Raw genomic sequence first — 7,500 nt, 5'->3', positions numbered from 1 at the left:
CTTTGTAATACAGGCCTGATTAAAGGCGTTATCACACTGGGCTAATTTGACTAAAACATCTCGATTACATTTCAAGGCTGGCCGGGCCAAAGGCGTTATCACACTGGGCTAATTTGCCTTCAACATCTATATAATATTTCAAGGCAGGCGTTATCACACTGGGCTAATTTGCCTTCAACATCTATATAACATTTCAAGGCTGGCCGGGCCAAAGGCGTTATCACACTGGGCTAATTTGCCTTCAACATCTACATAACATTTCAATGCAGGCCTGATTAAAAGCGTTATCACACTGGGCTAATTTGCCTTCAACATCTACATAACATTTCAATGCAGGCCGGGCTAAAGGCGTTATCACACAGGGCTAATTTGCCTTCAACATTCAAATAACGTTTCAAGGCTGGCCGGGCCAAAGGCGTTATCACACTGGGCTAATTTGCCTTCAACATCTATATAATATTTCAAGGCAGGCGTTATCACACTGGGCTAATTTGCCTTCAACATCTATATAACATTTCAAGGCTGGCCGGGCCAAAGGCGTTATCACACTGGGCTAATTTGCCTTCAACATCTACATAACATTTCAATGCAGGCCGGGCTAAAGGCGTTATCACACAGGGCTAATTTGCCTTCAACATTCAAATAACGTTTCAAGGCTGGCCGGGCTAAAGGGGTTATCCCACTGGGCTGTTTTTCCTCCAACCTCCGATCAATCGGCGGTACCACCCGCCTCCAGAACTTTTCCCGCCGTGAATTCAATATGGTAAACTACTTTGTTATCTCAACAATTTACATAGAATGTCACTTGATATGTTGGAGGAAAATAATTTTCCTTCAGCACATCAGATTCCTTCCTGAAAGCTGCTCTTAGGAAGGAATATTATATGCTGGAGGTAAGTATTTTCCTCCAGCATATCAAATGACATTCTGTTTTATTTATTTATTTATTTATTTATTATTATTTTTATTTTTTTATCTTTTTTTATTTTATTTTTTATTTATCTTTTTTTTTTTTTTTTTGAGAAGACAAAATAGTTTACCTATAGTGATTTTACGGCGGAAAAGGTGCTAGAGGTGTGCTGTACCGCCGATGAATCGGAGGTTGGAGGAAAACTAGCCCAGTGTGATAACCCCTTTATTCTGTTGTTCTGGCTGCCTCCAGGCTATTCCATTCATGTCCGTGACGTCCTCATGGTAACAGAGATGCTGTCGCTTGTCGCCATGACACAGTTTGAAACAAAACAAAAATTCTCTCCTTGTATAAATCATAAATAAATCCTTGGAAGGGAAAGATTTATATAAGGAAAGAATTTTTTTAAGAGTACCACCGTAGGAATCTTAAGGTAGTATTCTTAAGGAAAAAAAATTCCTTGTATAAATCATAAATCCTTGGAAGGGAAAGATTTATATAAGGAAAGAATTTTTTTAAAGAATACCACCGTAGGAATTTTACGGTAGTATCCTTATATAAATTTTATATAAATACTTGGAATGGAAAGATTTATATAAGGTAAAAAAATTAAGAATACCACCGTAGGAATCTTACGGTGGTATTCTTAAAAAAGTTCCTTATATAAATCTTTTAAAAATCCTTGGAAGGGAAAGATTTATATAAGGAAAGAATTTTTTTAAGAATACCACCGTAGAAATCTTACGGTGTATTCTTAAAAAAATTCCTTATATAAATCTTATATAAATCCTTAGAAGGGAAAGATATAAGGAATTGCTTGAAGAATATCACCGTAAGATTCTAACGGTGATATTCTTAAAAAAAAAATTCTTAGATAAATCTTTCCCTTTCAAGGACTTATATAAGATTTATATAAGGATTTTTTTTTTTTTTTTTTTTTTTTTTTTAAGAATACCACCGTAAATTTCTTCTTTTTACTCTGGATGCCATCGTGGGCATGTGGAACGTTTCCCTGTTGTTGATCCTACTCATGGAGTTGCTGTCTACTCCACAGGAACCCTCGATGGAAGAGACGAAGAAGGGAACGCCCACAGAACTCATGGCTGAGATAACGTTGATCGAACCTGTCGAGAGTTGTTTGGAGTGGGATGGGAAGGGTACCTGCATGGGAGCTTGCCCCTCGGAAAGACCGTGAAAGGGACTGGCGCCGGCGTGTGAGTGAAGCAACGCGCCCCCTGGCGTATGACGCCCCAAGTTGATGATGACCTAGTTATTTCATCCGCGCCCGTGTCATCCGTTCGGTAGCAAAAGGAGTGTAGCTTCTTCGGATTAAATCATTTACCAACCGGATGCTTGTCTTTCTTTTATTCTTTCGTTTCCATGGCAACCTTCGGTGTCTTTATTTTATTCTTTCGTTTCCATGGCAACCTTCGGAGGAGAGTCCTCCACTTTTATCTTTCAAAGTTGTGGAAATATAGACGGAAGAAGAAGGCGAGGAGCGTTCGTTAGAAGGCGCTGAGTAGCTGCGGCCGAAGCCGTCACCTTTGCCCTAGGTACATGCGCTTTGGGGATTGTTAGGGGAGGTAACATTCACTGGTGGAAATCGAAGATAAGTAGGGAAATGTAGCCACAAGATAATTGAGGGAGCGTAGATCGATTCATTAACAAGCTGTAGATGTCTACATATCATTGTGTCAATCACTCTATATCGACTTCGTAACCTCTTGAGCGGCCTTGGAATAGACAAAAAAACAAATAAAATAAAATAATAGAAAATGTGGTTATTCACGTGTTAGTTTCAAATCTACTGGTTTTGTTAACTAGCTTTTCTCTCGGTATCTGTAAAGCTTGATCTCTGATAAAGGGGAGACATAAAGAGTCATTAAACCTCGTAGACACGGGGCTGGTCCTCCGCCACTCTACCCTCTTTTAGACAAACATTAAACAACCTCACCAGCCAGTCCACCATCACTGTATCTCCCTTTTTTAGACACTCCGCATGACACCCATCTAACCCAGGTGCCTTACCTGCTCTCATCATTTTAATAACTGCTTTCACCTCATCTTTCCTTATTTCTCCTCCATTTTCCTTATTCATCACTGTTATTTTCTTAGCGCTTCCCACTACAACTACCTTTCCCTCTCTATCCTCCTTCATATTTAGCAACTCCTTAAAATACTCTGCCCATCTTCCCCTTACTGCTTGTCTCTTGCATTATCATCTCTTCATCTGCACCTTTTACCTTTTCTTCTCTATCTAATTCACCTCCTCTTCCTCTCTTTCTTTTCAAAACATCTTTTTATTACCTTGAAATTTTTTTCATATTTTTGTGTATATATATATGAATATTTGTATGTATGTATGTATGTATGTATGTATGTACGTATGTATGTAGTACTATCTGTTTATCTACATATATATATATATATATATATATATATATATATATATGTATATATATGTATATATATATATATGTATATATATACATATATATGTATACATATACAGTATATATATATATATATATATATATATATACATATATATGTATATATATACAGTATATATATATATATATATACATACATATATATATATATATATATATATATATATATATATATATATATGATGTGGTTGATAAGATGAATATATGTGTACTAGGGACCACTTAGTATTTGCTAATGTGTATATATATATATAATGTATACATATATAAATACATATATATATATATATATATATATATATACATATATATATGTATATATATATATATATATATATATATATATATACATATATATATATATATATATATGTGTGTGTGTGTGTGTGTGTGTGTGTGTGTGTGTGTGTGTGTGTGTGTGTGTGTGTGTGTGTGTGTGTGTGTGTGTGTGTGTGTGTGTATGCGTGCGTGTATTCCTCACTTTTCACATAGTCCGACTTCCATCCCATTCTTCTACGTAACCTCTTCCCCATTTCTTTCGCCTGAGCCCTTCTCGTCGGGTGTGAGACGTCGCATCGAGCAATTAGCGGCCCGACATGACAAGACGGTGTCTCCTATTGAAAACCTATAGCGGCCGATGGGTGGCCACAAGTGTCCCGTGGCCCTGCTGCACCTCTGTCATCACCCCCAGACTAATTGTCAGCCGCCGTCGCCGTGGCTTCCTTCCAGAATTTCCTGTTAATTCCTTTAACTCTCCCTTTCCCTTGGGTCGAGAACCCGAAACGAGGTCACAACGCATTTTCTCCCTCGGTTGGCGTTAGAAGAGTAATAAAAACTCTTTTACTTTTACACAAATTACCATTTGGGTAATAATTCGGTTTAATGTTGCCAACTCCCCCTTATCAGGAGGCTAGGGCGGTGCCTCTTACAGAGGACTTTGTAACGTGGAATTTAATGAAACATGCCCTTAGTTCAACTCGCCGGTGGCAGGATTCGAACTACCCACACCTCGACCTCCACCGCAAGTAGCGACGCTTTAACCCGCTCGGCTAGCAAGTATCCATTAGGATAGCAATAATAATTAAATCTTACTTTTATTACACAGCGCACAGCTGGTAATATACAATAATGGATTATAAACAATGCCTTTTCGTGTGTGTGTGTGTGTGTGTGTGTGTGTGTGTGTGTGTGTGTGTGTGTGTGTGTGTGTGTGTGTGTGTGTGTGTGTGTGTGTGTGTGTGTGTGTGTGTGTGTGTGTACATTTACCTAGCTGTACCTTACGGGAAGGGGAGCTACGCTCGTAGTGCCCCTTTGTAACTCGCAGTGTCTAGTTTGTTCTTCAATTCGTGTATGGTTTTTGCACACACTATTGTGTGCGTGTGTGTGTGTGTGTGTGTGTGTGTGTGTGTGTGTGTGTGTGTGTGTGTGTGTGTGTGTGTGTGTGTGTGTGTGTGTGTGTGCGTGCTCTGTTTGAAGTTAAGACAGTGAAGAGGAAAAGGGTGTTCGGAAAACGCTAATTTATTGACGCTCCGACTGTAAGTCTTCTTCACTCTGAAGAAATCTTGCAGTCGCAACGTCAACAGACTCCCTTAGCACTGTGATGTGCTATGAATCTTCATCTTCCTAAAGACTTAAGGGACGCCACCGAACAATAAGGTCTAAGGTTCGAAAGAGTTGTTCTACCAAACAGATCCAAACTGACCTTCAACATTTTGTCTTCCCGGCTTTCAAGGGTGATACAGACAAGGTCATCATATTAAGACAACAGGGTAGAACTCGCAGGTATGGATTTGAATTGGACGAATCTAGATCTAAGAAGGAAACAGGCAAGAACTGGTTTACCAGTACTGGTTAACGAATAAAATGGATTTAATAACTATGTAGTGAGCGATGAAACTATCGGTTGTTTTAAGAGAATGTTAGATAACTTTATGGATAGGGATGATAGGTGGTAAGGGACATGGAACTGCCTAGTGTAGGCCTTATGGTCTCTTGCAGTCTCCTTCTTTATTATGTTCTTAATTTCTTATATTCTTTCCGACTCTCCAACGGAAAAAAATCTTCTCTTTCAGTGGAACGTCCTCTGAGGCAATAAATCGATCCTCAGTCTCCGCCACACAATACAGGTAAATGACATGGAACTGCCTAGTTTAGGCCTTATGATCTCTTGCAGTCTCTTTCTTTATTATGTTCTTAAGTTCTTATGTTCTTTCCGACTCTCCAACGGAAAAAAATTCTTCTTTCTCAGTGGAACGTCCTCTGAGGCAATAAATCGATCCTCAGTCTCCGCCACACAATAGTAGTAAAGGACATGGAATTGCCTAGTTTAGGCCTCATGATCTCTTACAGTCTCCTTCTTAATTATGTTCTTAAGTTCTTATGTCCTTTCCGACCCTCCAACGGAAAAAAAGTCTTCTTTTTCAGTGGAAGGTTCTCTGAGGCAATAAATCGATCCTCAGTCTCCGCCACACAATACAGGTAAATGACATGGAACTGCCTAGTTTAGGCCTTATGATCTCTTGCAGTCTCTTTCTTTACTATGTTCTTAAGTTCTTGTGTTCTTTTCGACTCTCCAACGAAAAAAAAGTCTTCTCTTTCAGTGGAACGTTCTCTGAGGCAATAAATCGATCCTCAGTCTCCGCCACACAATACCTCTTCTTCCAAACCAGCGACTGTCGTTAAAGAGTTCCCGGCTGTCTTGTCAATGTTGCAGAAAATCATCAAAAGAGGGGACTGTTGAGTCTTGGCCAGACTAGAGGTTTACGGTGGTATTCTTAAGAAAAAAACTTTCCTTATACAAATTTTACATAAATCCTTGGAAGGGAAAGATTTATATATGGGAAGATTTTTTTAAGAATACCACCGTAAGAATCTTACGGAGGTATTCGTTAAAAAAAGATTCTTTCCTTATATAAATCTTATATAAATCCTTGGAAGGGAAAGATTTATATAAGGCAATATTTTTTTTTTAAGAATACCACCGTAAGATTCTTGTGGTGGTATTCTTAAAAAAATATCTTTCCTTGCATAAATCTTTCCCTTTCAAGGATTGATATAAGATTTACACAAGGAATTTTTTTTAAGAATACCAACGTTAGATCTCTATTTGGTCGAATGAGATGCGTCTGTGTCTGCTGAGGCTATTTGACATTTTTTAGTTCTTTGGTTTATATAAGAGTTACTTTATCTTTGTCAGAGTTCTATGTGTGGAAATGTACGATGGGGGTATTATTTCAGAATACTATTCTACTTAAGTCACGAATATCCCCTTTAAGACTTAAGGTGGTGGCACACTAGGCCAGCATGCTACTTGCTTTTGCTACTCAGTTTGAGTAGAAACGACTTCAGTTACAATATTCTAGACTTCCGTAAGAACATCTCGACGATGTGCCCAACATTCGTATTCTAAGTTTAATTTTTCTTAGTTCGTCATTCAGCTTCTCACTGACATTTTGGAAATTAAAAAAGGAAAAAAAAAAAAAAAATCGGCTGCAGGAACAAGACCACTAGTGGCGTCATCGGAAGCGTGCTGGTCTCGTAATCTCTTAGTTGTGGGTTCGAATCCCGCACTCCTCTCCGATTCCCAGTAGCGTCTGTCACCTGCCCCCAGGAGTCCAAGCGCATAGGGGGAGTAAAGGTGACGGCTTCGGCCGCAGCTACGCGCCTCCAGGCGTAGACCCCGGGCCTTATCTACCCGAGGCTCGGCGTTGGTGAAAGGGTTGACAACGTGTTGAAGTACCGACTCCAAGTGCACATCTGCGTGTTCACGAGCGAGCTCTACGGATCAGAGATCGTCGCGCCGTTCCAAGATAGCATTTGCGTCCGCGTGTCTGTTTTGTACGCGCGAACACGCGCGAACACGGCGGCAACACGCGCGCGCACTTCAGTCTAGTAAATGGAGGAGGGGAGGGGGGAGATGGGAGGAAATGGAGGGGGACAGGGGGGGAGGGAAGGATTAGTGTACAGGCTATAGGATGAAGAGTCAGATTCATCCTGACGATCTACTCCGGGTGCGAAAGTTAATCATACGTAGGGGAGGAGGAGGAGGAGGGGAGGAAGGGAGGAGGGGAAGATGGAAGGAGGGGAGGAGGGGAGGAGGGGAGGGGGAAGAGTAGGAAGGTAGAGGGTCATAGTAGA

Source organism: Oratosquilla oratoria, chromosome 36, assembly GCF_046742065.1.
Source record: "Oratosquilla oratoria isolate Oo_2021 chromosome 36, ASM4674206v1, whole genome shotgun sequence".
Taxonomy (NCBI): domain Eukaryota; kingdom Metazoa; phylum Arthropoda; class Malacostraca; order Stomatopoda; family Squillidae; genus Oratosquilla; species Oratosquilla oratoria.
Note: the sequence above shows the minus strand (reverse complement) of the source record.